This window comes from Cyprinus carpio, unplaced genomic scaffold (assembly GCF_018340385.1).
Source record: "Cyprinus carpio isolate SPL01 unplaced genomic scaffold, ASM1834038v1 S000006762, whole genome shotgun sequence".
NCBI classification, from domain to species: Eukaryota; Metazoa; Chordata; class Actinopteri; order Cypriniformes; family Cyprinidae; genus Cyprinus; species Cyprinus carpio.
Window position 1 is genome coordinate 16,501 of NW_024879359.1, and position 17,573 is coordinate 34,073.

The 17,573-nt window shown below is 38.3% G+C and overlaps 1 pseudogene; it reads left to right on the forward strand.

Annotated features, from left to right (window-relative positions):
* The window catches only part of LOC122144810, a 17,853-nt pseudogene extending 4,013 nt beyond the window's left edge, over positions 1-13,840 (forward strand).
* The last annotated feature ends 3,733 nt before the right edge of the window (positions 13,841-17,573 follow it).

Consider the following 17,573-nt stretch of genomic DNA (forward strand, 5'->3'; position numbering starts at 1 on the left):
GCGGAAAAAATATCGGGATATATATCGTATATCGATATTCAGCCTAAATATATCGGGATATGATTTTTTGTCCATATCGCCCAGCCCTACTCCTACCCCTAACTAAATTGCAATTTGTTTAGCATTTCAACCGTTTTGAATCATCACATATTTTAATCAATTTTCAACCGGCTCACGGTTAATTGTTATATCCCCTAGTAAGAAATATCATCTGACAGTTTTCATTCATTTTTAAAAAATTTTTACTATGAGACTTTGTCAGGGGCTCAAAAAAAACAAGACTACAATGTAAGTGGGTTCCAGCCGGTTGATGAAACTGTGACTTGCAACCATAGTATCAGTGTTTATTTTATTTTTTTATTTTATTTTATTTTTTATTTTATTTTATTTTATTTTTATTTTTTTTTTATTTTATTTTATTTTTATTTTTATTTATCATGGCATCTTATCATGTACATGCATTAATATTGTTTTGGTATGCATGGCATAATTATTTTCTATTTTATTGCTGTCTTCCTGAAACCTCTATAAACTTTATAATTTCCACCTGTCTTCATAAAGCGTAATATTTGATTGAGAAAAAACTGCTAAATGTTTGTTTATGTGTATGAGTATAAATATTAAATGACAGTAAAAATTATAAAATAGTATAAAAATTAATTTGTAATCAAATTATAGTAAAAAAGCAAAGAAAATTAGCCAGTTAATATTCCTTAACACATGATGCAGTTTGTGTCCAGAGCCAGTGAAAGAAAATTAATGTAGACCAGCAGAAAAAAAAAGTAAAATAAGATTGTTTTGAGGGGTATAAGCATCAGGGGAAGTCACTGTGTTTTTTAGCCGATAATCTTAAGGTATGGCTATAATTGCAGAAGCACATCAAAACATCTTCTGTTTTTCATTCTACATGCCAACAAAGCCGCGTCATGGCGTCCAATGTCATTTCGGTTTTGTTAATGGGTTTACGCGGAGCTTCGTCATAAGCGAAAGCTTTGACAGAAGTTAGGACAGCTATACCAAATCAGCGTTTCACTCAGATCTGGAATGTGCTGAACACAGTGAAGTGATGTCACTGCTCCCCCAGCCTCCCTCATCCGTGTGCCTTTCCAGGCAAAGAGGACCACCTGTTCTGGGATCAGACGTGTGATAGCCATGGAGAGACGTGAAGTTTCCATAGCATCCGCACACACAAACTACGCAGTCAGGAAAAAGTTGACTGCTTTTTAACGAAGCGCTTAGCATAGACATCTGTCAGACGACCCGCAATGGTGGTGGGTGATGTCATTGGCAAATCAGCGAACTTTGACCCCAGATGGGTTTGCCATGTTTCCAAAAGGGGGCCCAGGGGAGCAAGGTGTTTGGACGTTAAGCAGCTACTGTTTTTAAGGCGGGAGAAACGGATATGTGTGTTTCACCCTGTACCCCTTCATCCCCTCTGAGAAAATGAACGTCTTTCCGGTGTGTGTGTTTGGGGGTGAAAACGACAGAATGTACTGTAGCTCATTACTCTGACTTTTAATGTTCCCCTCATCTGAATGGTTTCAGTGTGTCCATTCGACGTCAGGAATCTCTGTTCTTTCACTCATCGTTCCTCTCTGCCATGCCTTCACAAACTCCCATGCGCATACTGCCCTACGTTTTGCACACCACTTCTGGGCTTCTCCCACTCGTGATGTATTGTCCCCTTCATCCTTTTCTTTTCAAAATTCCTCCAACACTCCATAGCAACGTCGCTCTCTTGAACCCACTCCGAAGGCGGTGTCTAATATTGCGTGCGATTGTGCGGGTGGCGCTGTGAAAAGTCGTGTGGAAAGTCATGAAGTTGAGCGTGGAGAGTGTGGTCCGACATGTCTGCTCAATAAGGAATTGCAGGAAACTCCCTGTAGAACAAAAGGGCATGGTGACTCGGAGAGAGCATTCACTGTAGCCAAAGTTTGTTCAGAGCCCCACCCCCCCCCACCTCCCGCACACACACATACTCGTCAGAAAACTCACACATGCATTCGCGCTTCAACCCGCACTTATTTCATTGTCTCGAGAGGTTGCTACTGTCTTGTGTGGACACTCAATGGCAATCTCGGGTGCATCAGGCTGATTATTACTCAATCCGTCTTCCAACAAGGAAGACCATTGTACCCGCCTCCCGAGTTCCAAACATTGCATCTCCAACCCCGAATAGAGTCTGGCCTGCTCGGTTTTTAAGTTGATTGTTACTGTGGCTGTTGTGATATTTTCAGTTATTAAAGATCCGAAATTAGCATTCAACATAGCGGTTTGGACAATGCGAGTAGTTGTTGGATAAACTCATTTTGACTGGTTTGAGTTGCACACATAATAGGCACGTATCACTGTAGTCTCTACATACCACCCATGGTCCTCGTGTGGTGTCTTCAACGCACAGAGCTGTTCGGCTCTATGCTTGATACTAGTTTACGCAAGTGACCGCATATCTGCTGTTTGTCTTCTGGTGGGATGTCTGGCTCTGACTTGCTCTTCTGTTTTGGTAACCCAGTTGCTATTCTTACAGATTGTCTTACATAATATTACAGTCAACATCTGAATAGTTTTGCTGTTGCAATTTGTCACTAGCAATGTAGCTGAACTAAGTGGTAAATTACATTTGTAAAAAGAACAAAAATGAAAACAGCAAATTGTCATATATATTATTAAGTTTGTAACAATATGCCCTAGTTTCAAACAAAATTTGCTGCAGCAATTGGTTTTTTTGTTTTTTTGGTATCAAATAAATACCAGCCTTAGTGGAGCCTAAGTAACTTCTTTCAGGAAAACAATGTCAATTAGTGATTAAAGTAATTTTGACTCATTAATGGTTCCAAATGGTGGTTGATACAGCGCATGTTTGTATCTTCCCAAAAGAACATTTGAAAAAAGTGTGGCTTTATTTTTTTTAATGTTGCAGCATCGTAATGTTGGGAGACAACAATTGCAGGCATGCTACTAATTAGAATTAGTATTATTTTACGCAAATAAGTATACAGTATGCATGTGCATGATTCTTTTGCGAACACAGCTACAAAAACAGAAATTCGGCATGATTAAATCACATCCGGCCATATTACAATGGGAATATTAAAGTGAACGACCATATCTCGTCATTCATCAATATTGGTAAACAATGATTAGCCACTCATAATCGAGGCAATTAACATTATTAAAATATTTAGATGTCCGGGCACTTTGTTGACGATCTTTCTAAAATTGTCCAACCAGACATCAGAAATCAAAACCACTATCTATTAAGGTTTATTCATCACGTTTGATTTTAAAGGTTTACCAATCATTTTTTACTCGGTGATAGGAATTTACTTATGTTTACTAGCTGAGAAAACGCAGCACAACCTGATCTCTAGATTAGAGCCATGAGGTTGGTCAGTTAAATTGCAACAGTGTTGAAGATAAAAGAGATGTGTGGCAATGTGTGTGTGTGTGTGTGTGTGTGTGTGTGTAGTCAGAGGTGTGTGTTACTCGAGCACATCCATGATGGGTGCAGGAGTATATAACAGAAATGTTGTCAAGAAAGCCAATGGTGTGTGGGAGATAGAGAGAACTAGGGGCAAGGGTTCTTCTTTATAGGTGTGTGTGTATAAGAGGAAAAGGAAGTGTGATAGGGTGGTTGCTTCTCATTCTTTTCTTTGGTGGTGTATGTGTGTGGTGTGTGAGGAGTCAAAATGAGAGAAAAGAAGAGATATTTGGCGGTCATTGTGAGCAGACAGAGGATGTGTGGTGCGGGAGGGGCACAGGGGTCAACAGCAAGCTCTGTATGGAACTGTGCATAGGGAGCAGGGGTCTTCTACTTCAGGACGAGCCTTTACTCTGTCCCCCCTGAGGCACCCCTTCTTTCTTCTTCCTCTTCCCTTTCAGCATGTCAATGAGAAGGCCTCATTTACGTCTAAACCTAACACACTTTTAGAGCCACACTTCAAAATGACCCACCCCCATTCTCCCGACACACAACACCACTGCCATACACCCCGCTCACCGGCAAACTCGACACTACCGGCTCATCCTCTCTAACGGCCTACATTTTTCCCATTATTCTCCGAGCAAAAACAAGACGGAGATTGACCGAACTGACTGCCCATTGACCAGCATCGGGACATTTGTTTATATTGCCGTATTAATGTTAAAAAGAAGCGCTTTTGTAGCATTTCCCCCCTACAGTCCACATATAATATTAGTCAAGGTTTCTTGCACCAAAGCAGTCATAATTAAGTTCTACATGACCATTTTCCACAGACCATGTTCCAAATCAACAGGATGTTTATGCTACTGTACCTTTAAGAGATTAAATATTACCATGCTGTTTGTGGTAAAGGGGTATAGCATATTACATGTTTATTAAAATATCTGTTATGCACATGCAGTTTTAAAATATACATTGTCATATGGACAGTAAGCCTTTGATTGTAACAATGATAATGATTTAGATTTCTCAAAGTGCAAAAAACTAGCATAAAAAAAATGGGTCAAACTGATTCATATAACCAACACTGATGGACTCAGTGGGTTTATTCCATGAAGGATTCAACAGACTGATTCAAATTGTTAACTTGAGTTTGTGAGTTTTTTTGTTTAAAAAAAGTAATAAACACTAATTGAATCAAACGAAGTGAATCATGCCCAAAGTGACAGATGAATTACTGTTGAGTTAATTTGGGTGCCTTTGACATCAACTACAAATTGTATTGGACTTGTTTTGTTCTCTCCTTTAAAAGCTGACATGCCTGTTTATTTTGCAGTCCTAAATATGTATAATCATATGATTGTTGGGTTTTTATTTGCATTTAGCATTATTTTGCACTGTTGTCTGTGACCTTGTCGGAGCTTACTTTCTTCCCATCATTTGAAAAACTAGTTTTTTTGTAAACGTTTACTGGTATTTCCATGGATCCCATAGAACCACTTTAAGGAGTTTTGTCAGGGTAGCTCGTTGTGTTTTGTTGTTCTGGTCCAGGAAAACTGAACGTCTCTCCTGCTCTCTGTTAATTAGCTTTGCTCTGCAGATGTGCACATCAGATGGTTTGAATTAAATCCTAGGTTGTCTCACACAAGGTCAGTTATTGAGAACTCAGAATACCTCTCTGTTTGCCTCCTGGAACTGAGAAAGAAAGGTTAAATGTGTGTGAGAGAGCACAACTCTGCAGCCGTGTGAAAGTACAAAAACTGGTATTTTCTGCTGGAAGAAACCTCTTATCTACTGTTCTGCCCAGCCTTTTTTTTTATCTTTTCGGTCTTGTGTACCCCCGCAAAGCCCCATAAGTAAAGCTCAAATAACTATTCAATTGCACCAACGGCAACAACAACATTATTTTATGAATTCAATCCAGATGAGACATGTAACAGTCATTTGCCGTCTTTATTCCTAGAAATCTGCTGTCTGAAGTGTTTACGAGTTTAATTTTTTTTTAATCTTATTTTAGTTCAACTGAAGTAGATGAATGAATCACTTTGTTTACAAATGCATTAAATATGATAACTAATCACAATTAATCTACTGACAAATCTATTCCTAATATTTTCTAAAATATTAATGTAAGTCATAATTTCTGTTTTACAGATTTAACAAAGTAAAACCAAAATCTTTCCAAGTACCTACCGGGATACGTGAATTGCAAATCATCATGAATGCAAATTGAAATATCTCATTTAATTTTTTCCCCCGTTCTCCAGGTCCCTGTTATCATTGCTTTGATTCATATGGGTCATGGAGCGGCAGAACTTGGGTTTGCAGGAGACTTCCAGAACCGCCCAGCAAGACAGATGAGCTGCGTGGAAAACCAGGAGTACCCTCACAACAGCTTCTGCTGCAAGAACTGTGAAGCCGGTAAGTTGCAGTGAAGATCCATCTCTGAAGTTCCTGTCAAACCGTGAGAACTTCCCTTGTGAAGGCCAGTATATTTGTGTAAACACAAATTACTCGCTCAAAAGGAGTAATTAAAGCATACACTGATTTTCAAGATGTTTAAAATGGCTTTCCAGGCTTTGTTGATGAGGTGCTGACAAACATCTGTCAGTGCCTGCTATTAAGAGTATTATTCTTTGATGAAAAATAGCAAAATGGTTCTTTTACAACAGTCTTCATTTAGCCTTAAACTCAGCATTCTCATTTTGTAAAACTCTGGTTTATCACAGAGCTGTGTCTCTTGAGAGATATTTGTAAGGCTTGTGCTGAAGGAGGTGTTTGTAGGCCTGGACTTGGTGTTTAGATATCCAGGATGACAGTAAAGGAGGCCGTTTAATATAAAACAATACAAAAAAAATGAGAATAAGCTGAATGTAATAAAAACCAAGTAAAACAAATGATACAATGAGAGAATTTAATGTTTAATATAAAACAAGCCAATTTTATGAAACATAATGGCACTTAATAGACAAAAATAGATTCTTGAAAAAAAAAAACCTTAAAATTTACTCATTGTACATTTTTCATATGAGAAATGCTGATTAATAATTTAATACTAGATAACTGGTGTCAGAATATGTACCAAGAAAAAAAAAAAAACATTTTAAAAGATTTTATTGTAACCAAAATGAGGCATGCAGTTTAAACAGGACTCAAAATTGCATTCTTTGACTAAATGTTGCATTTTTTCATATTAATAGGAATAATAAATATTTTAATTATAATACAATATTTTCATAGGAGTAATGCTAATTAATATTTTAATACTAGATCATTGGTGTCAGCATATATACCAAGAAAAATCTTTTGAAAAATGTTGCATTCTGTGGTCTTAATAATACAGTTATTTTAAATTAGTTTGATTCTAAGTAAGAACTGATTCCCATTCTACTTTTTTCTCCGAATGCCATATCTTATGATCTAATGTCTTTCATGAAATCTTTTCTTTAACACATTGTTTTTTTTCCCTATTCACAGGCACTTATGTGAAGGAGAAGTGTAGCAGGGACCAGGAGAAAGGCATTTGCGCTCCATGTGAGAAGGGCACGTATGCGGAACACCCCACAGGCATGGAGCAGTGTCTGCAGTGCAGCCAGTGCCACAGAGGTAATGTTCTCCACTTTCCTCTCCAAACCAGCCATTTACCCCTGAGTTTGAGTTCAATATCACAAATAGATGTTTGTAAAAGGCAAAGCCAGATCTTCCTCTTAGAGTTGTTTAAAGTAAGTGTTTTGAGTCAGGTCTGTGACTGGCACTTGGAGATACAGAAATCTCAACCTTCTGCTTTTTGTAATTGATTGTTGAGTTTTTCCAGTACACAGCCATCTGTAGTCTGCTCTGACTCTCTAGAAAAGCAGAGCGCTCCGGAATGTAAAATTTATACATCTTGAATGATGGAACACACATGGTCCTTCCTTGGCATGCTGGGAAGGCAATAACGGAAACCATCACCGGTGACTACTGGACAAACATTCAACCTCTGAATCTGCTGTCGGAAAACAGAAATTAGAAAAAACAAAACATTTCTGAGATGATATAACAATGCTGGCATCAGAATGATTTGCTTTTGGAAATTCAGACTCGCCTTTTGTACAGAATGGAAAAAATGTGCGGCATACTGTGATCTCCAAGTGAGACGGAACATCTAAAGCACGTTTAACCCATCGCAGAAAAGCTCTGCTGTGACAGCCCCATTTCTTCTGCAAAGCTATTTAGTCTGTCCCTGGTTCCTATGAAGTCAAAGCCATCCATTAAACTGCTGTTTATTTTGATTGGACAGCCATATTCACCGTTTATTAAGTCATTTGATTTACCTAAACACTCTTTCCCACAAGACCCTACTGCTTGTTCAGATCCAAACACTACATATTCGTATAAAAACAAAATCTCGCTCGCCCGTTAAGCCTCCCATAGGATTCTCAAGAGGAAGGGGACATAAGCAGGCTCCATGAATAGAGCTGAGTCTAGTGTTTCCAGTGCTGGACACCTCGCTCCTGGGAATCTGATCTCCCTAATGTTACACGGCCTGGGTGTGGCCCCACTCCTGTGTTCTTTCACTAGCCATTTGTGTGTGTATGAATGACTGATCTATCCTCTAGTTTATTCGCACCTTTGTGTCTCTTGTCCAGGTTTGTGTGCATGCGTGGGTTTTAGGATGATGCAGGGCGTGCCTGTATCATGTGGCGTCTTGTTCGGTATCTATTTTGCGCAATTAAATCACTCCCAGGTTAGTCCTTTGCCTGCTGAGTCACGAGGGTGTGTGTTGATTAAGACTTTTCATGCAGTTCAGTTCAGCTGTTCTCTGAGGCAAAACATTAGTTGTACTAAATGTAAAGAGAAAGTAATTCTGGACTGAAACTGGATCTGTATTGATTGGACATTCATCCAATCATTCATTTAAACATTGATTCATTTTTTTTATCTTAATTTGTATTGAATCTGGATCAGGATCTGGATTAATCAAAAATTTAACTATTTTATCTTACCCTGCAGAGGTGCGTTTCTACTGTCTGCTGAGGCAGATATTAGTTTTCAAATATATACATTGTATTATAATTTCATATAAATGTGGATTAAATCTGGATCAGGATCTGGATTCATCTGACATTTACATAATTACTTTAACCCTTCAAAGGTGCATTACAGCTTTTCTCTGAGACAGGTTGTAGTTGTAACAATCATATATAGAATAATTTTTTTAAATCTAGATTTGGATTGAATCTATCTGGATTATTCTCTTAGCATCTGGACTGAATCTGGATTTATGCAATCATTCAGTTCATCCTTCAGATGTGTGTTTAGACGTTGTTTCTACTCCAGCTGTTCTACGAGGCAGATGTTAGCTGTAACAGATAGACACTGTATCATTCTTTCTGAATCTGAATCAAATCTGGACTGATCCAACACTCAGGTCACCATTCAGAGAGATAATTGTCCCATGGATCTGAATTGTTTTGCTGAGGCAAAAACCATTAGGTCCATTGATTCTCATCCACTTGTTCTGATTTCTTCATTCTTCTCTTCCTCCCTTTACAGATCAGATCGTGGTTGCAGAATGCATCAGCACAAGCAACACAAAGTGTGAATGCAAACCTGGTACCTTCTGCCTGCCGGACGAACCATGTGAAGTGTGCAAGAAATGCTCCAAGTGAGTTTCTCATTTCCTCTGGAACATGCACTTCCCATTTGAACTCTGTTCTGCAGCACAACACCCAGATGAAAGCAGACAGATCTGAAACTCCCACCTTCTATTCTCTTAACCTTTTAGCCCCAGCCTCTGTTTTAGATCACCCACATCCAATGAGTGAGATCACTTTCCCACTGATTCATTCTCTCCACCTTTAACCCCTGAGGCTTTTACTGTGTTATTCATAATGACGATCATTTTAAGACTCCTGGTTTTAAGCCTTTGACTTAACACCTTTTCTAAAAAGGCATATTTTTGACTGTGGTTTTGCAGGTGCAAAGCTGATGAGGAAGAAGTGAGCCGTTGCACTGCAACATCCAATACGAAATGCAAGAAGGGAAACTCTCCTCCGACAGAAGGTCCAACGGACAAGCCTTTGGCATCAAATAACACTAATACTATAGGTAAGGCAAGCACATGTGTACAAAAGTCCAAAATTAACTTAATGTGCCCCTTTTATGCCATTTTTAAGGTTCCTAATATTGTTTTGGGAGGCTCCTACAATAGGATTTCATGCATGCAAGATTAAAAAAATGCTTTAGTTTTCTCAAAATATGCATTTAATATCACCTCATTTTCCAGTGATTCTCAAACAACTAGTTTGAAGCAGTTCAAAGATTCAGTCTCTCTAAACCCCTCCTTTCCGTGAGCCTACTCTGCTCTGATTGGTCAGATGGCCCAGTCTGTTGTGATTGGTCTACCGCTTACAGCGTGTGTCAGAAATGATATGCCCATTGCCATAGTTCTGCATTTTAAACCCTCAATAGAAAATATAAACATCTATTATTTGTCATACTTACAGGTTGTGATTCAGTGGAGACAGTTGGTCCCAAATAAAACAGGGTACTACTGAGCCATCTTTCAAGAGCAAGTGTTTCCCACGTTGAACTCCCTGAGATTAGAGAAGCAGTCTGTTTGCGGCCAGCCAATGTAGAACATAGACTGGAATTAAGCAAATGTGTTATGTGTAGCCATCACGGAAGTGGGATTCAAATTACTAACGACTCGTTTAGGCTGTACAGAGTCAATACTTTATTTTGGGAGACAATAACTTTATTTATCTTGCATTTTCGGACAGCTATATTAAACACTGCATGAAAGCCAATATTGGAAATGGCATAATGGGGCACTTTAAATTGTTTAAAATAAGTGACTCAACCATGACATTAATGACACTACATCATGCAATGAATCAAATAAATATTTCATCATCTCTTCTTTTTCAGCGATTGTTGTACCAATTTATTTCTGCTGATATTCATCCTGCTTGGAATAATCCTCTATAAGAGATACCAACGTCAACTAAGCAGTATGTTAAAAATCATTTTTTATATTACTTGTATTTAATAACACTGCAGCAGCGTTTATATCTGTATCATTTAAAGTATATGTGCAACATTTAATGCATTTCATTGTATTATGCCGTAGATCAGCAAAGTGGAAAATCAAATGTACTTTTATTGAAACTGCTTTAAATGCCACACAGTTTTATGGACATAATTGCTGTCAACTTTATTTCAGGTCCTGCTGATGATTTGAAAGAAGTGAAAATTCCTATTGTAAGTGCTTGTTGGCTTTTTATGCATTATTTTGATTCATTAGATGAATATTATTTCTAATATTATTCTGATGCTGCAAAGAAACTTTACATTTAAAACAATTTTAAATAATTGCTAATATTTTTAATAAATATTAATTAAATAATATAATTAAAAAATAATAATTTTTTTATTCAATTTAATTCAATTTCAAGTTTATTTGTATAGCGCATTTTATGATACAAATCATTGCAAAGCAACTTTACAGAAAATTAGGTTTCTACAATAATTAGTAGTAGCTTAGAACAAAAGCCATCAAAGCAGTTATTTGAGAATTGGCTTACTAGTCATATGGAGTGTAGAGTCCTGGAGATGTTGTCCGAGAGGAGTTCCGCTCCGACTCTGCTGGGGTGCAGGCCATCGGCGAGAAAAAGCCTAGGACGCTCCCAGAAAAGATTCCATTATTTGGAGCAGTTTCTGTTCTTTACACCATGACAATAACCATTCATTTAAAGCAAAAAGTCTGCTGAACCTTCTGTGTCCTCATCGATACGTGGGCAGTGGTCCTGACACGATGATTGTCGCCGCGGGCGTTGTGCTGCGCACCCTTCAGTGTTTCTGTGTGCAGCACGACCGCTCCCGTCTCCGTCTGCCGCTGCGTGGTGTAAACCCGGCATGAAGCACGACCGCTCCGGGGCTCTCGTCAGCCTTCAGGATCGCGGGTATCTGTGCAGAAACATCGAGAACACGCGCACCAGGGAAACCGTGAGTTTTGCACTTTACCTTCGGCTAATGTAGCACGGATGTGTCGGACGATGGAGTCTCCGATGAACACATCTTCGCGTTCCGTCTCGCGGAGGGGAGCGAAACGGTTCCGGGTGGAGATCTTGAAGACCGGAGGGGGAGAGGTCGTCCCCCGGGGCCTGGCTCGCGTCCTCTGCTGTGGGTGTACCCAGGGTCCGTGGTGTCCCTGTGCCAGAGTGAAGGACATCTGGGAAGATCGCGTCCTGGGTACACCTGGCCTGTGCAGAGAAACACCCGAAAGTAGAGGTTGTGGGACTGTTAGCAGTGCGCTGTATACTCACCGAATGCAGCTCGAATGTGTCGTCACCTGCACTCAAAGGTAGACATACATCCGCCATTAAAGCAAGTAACAGTGAGTAAAGCAATGGTAATGTGTGTGAATAGAGTATTAGCAATGTACGCGGGTTTAGCAACAACCACACTGGCGATGCTAATGGGCTATAAGCTAATAGCGGACTCGGGAAATCAAAATAAAACTAGTGATAACAAGGCGCTCTGATTGTTTTTGTTGTAGAATATGATAGAGGATATATTCACATGGTAAAGAAACGAAAATGATGGTGTATAAAATAGATTTTAAGATAAAAAAATAGACAATAAAGAATTAACATGACGGAGCTCAAACTCGAGACACACGGCAGCAACCCGTGTATATAAGTTAATTATTTACTTGAACTTAGTTTTAATTAAGTTGTTGTTCTTCTTGACATCACTTAGGATAAGCGCCCAAGATCTGAAGAGGAACAAGAGAACACCCACAATGCTGGATTAGAGAGGAAAGAGGGGCAACGCCCAGAGTCCCGCCCCTTGTTGACGCAAGAAACACAGGAAACAGGTACCAAGAGCATACCAGTGGAGGACGAGGACCGGGGATTGGGCGACAGCTTGCCGAACACTACCAGCTCTTCCCAAACCAGTCTATCTCCCCTCCCTCCTGCAGTCTACAACGAGGAATCGCCACAATCGAGTCCCCCAGCCCCAAGACAGCCAGAGATGGTTACAGAGCCATGGGCAGGGTTAGTAAGAACTAGTATCTTTTTTAGGCCAAAATGCCGTGAAACAACAAGATAATGCCTTCAAATGTGTGGAAAAATCCTTGTTCACAAGCAGAAATCTTTATTTCCTAAAAATTTAACTAATTTCACAACATTGCTAAATCTGATTTTTTTTATATATATATCGGATGATGGTCCTCCCAGAAGACTTGTTCCTGTACTTGGTAAGACATAACAACATTTCTTGGTTTATTTGAGTAAATGTGACTTTAGCTTCTCAGTATTTGGAGAAAAGAAAATACATAAGTATTTTGAATACCCTTTTCATTAAAATACAGGGATCTTTTTCATTAAAATAATCTTATTCATATTCAAAAGGGCCATTAGACATTGTTCTGAAGTCTCATTGCTCTGATTTAATAGGTGAGGAGGAGTCTCTAAGCAAGAGTTTCGACCTGTTTGACTCCCTGGATGTGCGGTACCACAACAAGTTTTTCCGCAGCATCGGCGTGAGCGACAACGCCATCAAGGTGGCCGAAACGCAGCAGCCTATGGACAAAGTTTACGACCTATTGCGGGTTTGGATGCAAAAAGAGGGCCTGCGGGCAAACATCAACACATTACTACAGGCTCTGCTAGACCTGGATCAGCGGTATTCAGCAGAACACATCGCCTCCAAGGCTGTTGAACGAGGCTACTACAAATATGAGTAACGTCTCTAAAAGACTGCATGATATTTGTTGAGTAAAAAACAAAATAACAGAGAGGTGTAGATTCGTTTTGATTTCTCCTCAGTGGGTCTGTTGGTCTCATGGCATGAACTTGATGTCCTGTTACTGAGACATTGGAGAATCATCTCTCTGTAGCGCCCAAGTTGGGTTAAAAAGCCAACACTGGACCTTTTTTTGAGGATTTACACTGGCTAGCAGCAGAGGGCGCTGTGTTCCCTCTAAACCGTACATTGTAGTAGTGTTATTTGGTGCACTGGCCTCAGGCTTTTAAACTACAGGTTGATCCAAAGCCTACATATAGATGTCATTAAACCTTTGGTTATGCCAAATGTTCAAACTAAAGCAAGTGTATTTAGTTCCGTGCCTTACATGTTCGTACTGACAGGCACAAACTGAAGATTTTCACAAGCCTCACACTACATGTACTCATATTTCTGCCGTGAATCACTTCTGTTCTTAGCTACCAAACCTTGTTAATGAACTCGGTTACAAATGAACAAATATGCTTCAAGATGAGTTTAGTTCTTGGTTCAGAATGAGTTTTGGATTTCAGTCGTATGTCAGCAGTCCAGGGTTTTCATGTGAAGTTCAGAACATGAATTTTTCTTCGGGTTGTTACAGAATAGGCTGCCCCTGAATTATGCCAGTATGTGAAAGGTGATTAAAAAAAATAAATATTCTCGACAGATGACCTTTCTTCAAGGGTTTGGTGCAAGGACGAGATGTTTTTCAACCTTCTCGGCCTTTCTTGCCTGTTCCGTTTTCCTTATTTATATTTAAACAAGTGACGTATTTATTTGTTTTGTGTAATTCCTCATTATTTATACCTGTTATCAATACTCACCTACAGTAAGTGTTCCTGAAGCATTTATCGTAACCGAGATGTTCACCAGACACATCCTTCCGGTCCTTTCACAAGCAGATTAGTGCCATCTTCCTGCAGTTATTCAGTAGCTAAGAAGACATTTACCCATATACCCCCACTTACTACCAAACTACTAATTTACTAATCACAAAAAACACAAAACCATGTCCATCTCTATATATCCAATAAATCCAGTGAATTCATTCATTCATGTTCTTAAAAGCTAAAGAAAAGCTTAAAAGAGTACCACGGTCAGTATCTCTTGGACGCTTGTATCTGCTTCCACAGAGTGAATTAATATCGAGGATAAGGAGGCATTTCAAACCTCTGCTCGCTGTTCTTGTTTTTGTATGCGGTAGTGCACAGGTACGTGTTTTTAAATAGTTAAAAGATGAAGGAAATTTATGCTCACCCAGAAACTACTTGCCGTTCAGTTACGTTTTGTCTAGTATGTACATAGTTGTCAAGAATTCTATTAAACAAAACTAATAGATATATATTTATGCAAGCCCTAAGAGCATAACATACGAAGTACTGCCTTAAAACTGAACCGAAGGAACAAATTGAAATTAAAATGAACAAGTGGAATAGATGTTATCTAAATAAACGGCCTCTTAATTCATTTGCATAACAGTAAATGAACTGTGTCGTCTGACTCGGCTGTATAGCTATGTAGCTGGTGTATGTAATATGATATTTTCAGAACATATCTTACATCAGCTTTACTTTTTAAACCGACTTGTTGGAGTTCGAAAGCTGTATCAGATCAGAACAAAATAGCTCCCCCTGCCTTCCCTGTTTAATTCTTGAATTGTAGAGCTGTCGTACAGTGCAGGCACTGCCACCTATTGACATAGAGTTGAATAGCAAGAGAAAAAAACCTGCATCAATTTTAAGGGAGCTTTTATTCCCACATCTACACAGCCTTTTCTTTACATCTTTAATCTTTTTTGCACTGAATTTAACATTGAGTGTCTCTTAGATGCGGGAGTTTTTACCTCTGAGCAGTTCAGTGCCATCTGTTTCTCTGTGTTTTTTTATACATATTTTTTTTTGTTTGTTTTATATTGACTCCACGTTGTTCCTGCCTTGACGCCTCTAACACAGCCTCATGCCTCAGTGCTCGCTCAATCTATGCTTCATTTTCTCAGTGAAGTATAGAGTAGTAGTTTTGAATTTCTTTTTTTTTCCACCTTAGTTGTTTGCTCGTTTATGAATGTAAAATGTTTGCTGTTGCAAAATTGTTTGTAGAATGTTTTTGTTTTAAAATAAAATAAAAATTTAAATTACCAGAAAGTTTCCCTGGCAAATTATTTTTTCTTTCCAATTTATGTTTTAAGACACGGTGTTATTGTGTTTAATTATTAATTATATAATAATAAATATTATTATTATACTATTATTACTATTGGGTTTTATTATTTATTGATAATGTCATTATGTCTTATTGTATTTTTAATCATTTATAATATATTTAACAGTAAAAAAAAATTTCCTTTTGGAAATGGTTGTGCTTACAAGGTAAAATGTGCTTAAAATTGCATAAAAACGCCTTAATTTCTAAATAATTTTGCAATCAACTCTTTTTAAAATAACTTTAATATTCATATATTTTATAATATTTTATAGCATAATACTATGGGGTTTACTCTGAGATAAAGAAAACTTTAGTGTTCATAAAAGAGAATGTATGCAGTGACATTAAGACTTTCTATGCGAAACATCAAAATAAGCAATTTTTCACAAAGTCACAGTGCAACAACGATATACAGATGAAATCATCTAAGCTACTTGATGTGCATCGCAATAGAAAAATATACACATTAACAATCTTTTAAAATACCATCTTTTAATTAGATACTTAAAATCTTTGTAAAGACGTTCATACTATGATGGGCTGAGGTATCAGGGTGCAAAATGTGTGTGTGTTCTGCCAGCTAATCTGTATGTAATCTCTATCTCCAGGTTGTCTGAAATTGTAAAATATTGCCCATAGCAAACTCTACAACTGTCTTTATGTTAAATCCGCATTGTTAGGCTTTATGGAGGGTGTGTCATCCCCTCTCCGCTAGGCACTTCCAAAGCCCTCTGTGAGTACCTGCTGACTCCAAGAACTTCCAGCAGACTTTGGGGCCAGACATCCATAGAATGACAGAATCCACACTCCCTGAGGCAAGAGGCTGGCACAAAACCGCTGGATATGAGACATAAAAGCACAGCCAAACAATCATCAAATAATCTTTAATGCTACACTCCACAAACTGACATCAAAAGAAATCGGGTCTCATTCACTAATCATTGCGTGGTTTATTCATTTTTATAAGCATAGGAGAACTTCTCACTAATACGTGTGTACGTATATGAATTTGTACTTCGTTCTAATGTTAATCTAAATGCTCTAGATGCCGTGACCGTTGTGCCTGAAGTTAGTAATTTACATAAAATGCACCCAAACCAGCTTCATATAAGGACATTCCACACTCTCGTCACATATGATGCTATTTAAAGAAACGGCAAGCAAAATGTGCCATCTTTGAAACACACTTGAAACACAATAATCATGTATTATACAGACCCGACCCGGTTTACAGACCTCTCATTAATCAGCTGTATGTATGTGTATCTGCGTTTTTATGCAGAGGAACACATATTTTCTTACTCTTTTATTTTAAGGGATACTCCATCCCAAAATTAAAATTTTGTCATTAATCACTTACCCCCATGTCATTCCAAACCCGTAAAAGCTCCATTTGTCTTCAGAACACAATTTAAGATATTTTGGATGAAAACCTGGAGGCTTGAGACTGTCCCATAGACTGCCAAGTAAATATCAGTGTCAAGGTCCATAAAAAGTTTGTATGCTCTTCTGTGTCATCCACGCCACAAGGATGCGCTGTTTTATTTCAAATCAAAGCTAAATACACATAGAAAGCATCCTTGTGGCGCAGATGATACAGAAGAGCATACACATCATACGGTGATATGGAGAGACACAGAGGAGACCATTGACAAAGGAATTGTTGAATAAAGTCATTATTTTTGCTTTCTTCGCTTACAAAAAGTGTTCCCGTCACTTCATATAACCCCAGATTGCACGTCTGATGGCAGATGGATATTCTGATGATGACTTTCACACCTTTTATGGACCTTTGTCACTGTTATTACTTGGCAGTCTATGGGACAGTCTCAAGCCTCCAGGTTTTCATCCAAATTATCTTAAATTGTGCTTCCGAAGACGAACCGCACTTTTTACGGTTTGGAACGTATGGGGGTAAATGATTAATGACAAAATTCTCATTTTGGGGTGGAGTATCCCTTTAAGATAAAAAATCTATGTATAAGATTTAATCATAACATGTTTGTAATGCTATCCACAGTATGTCATTTTCATGTATACATATTTTTGTAAATTTATACTAAATTTTAATACAAAATTTATTGGTGAACATTCAAACAGATTTCATGTAGAAATTCCAAATAAATAATGAATGAGACACATTATTCTTATATTAAGTCTAGGAAGGGTGTAC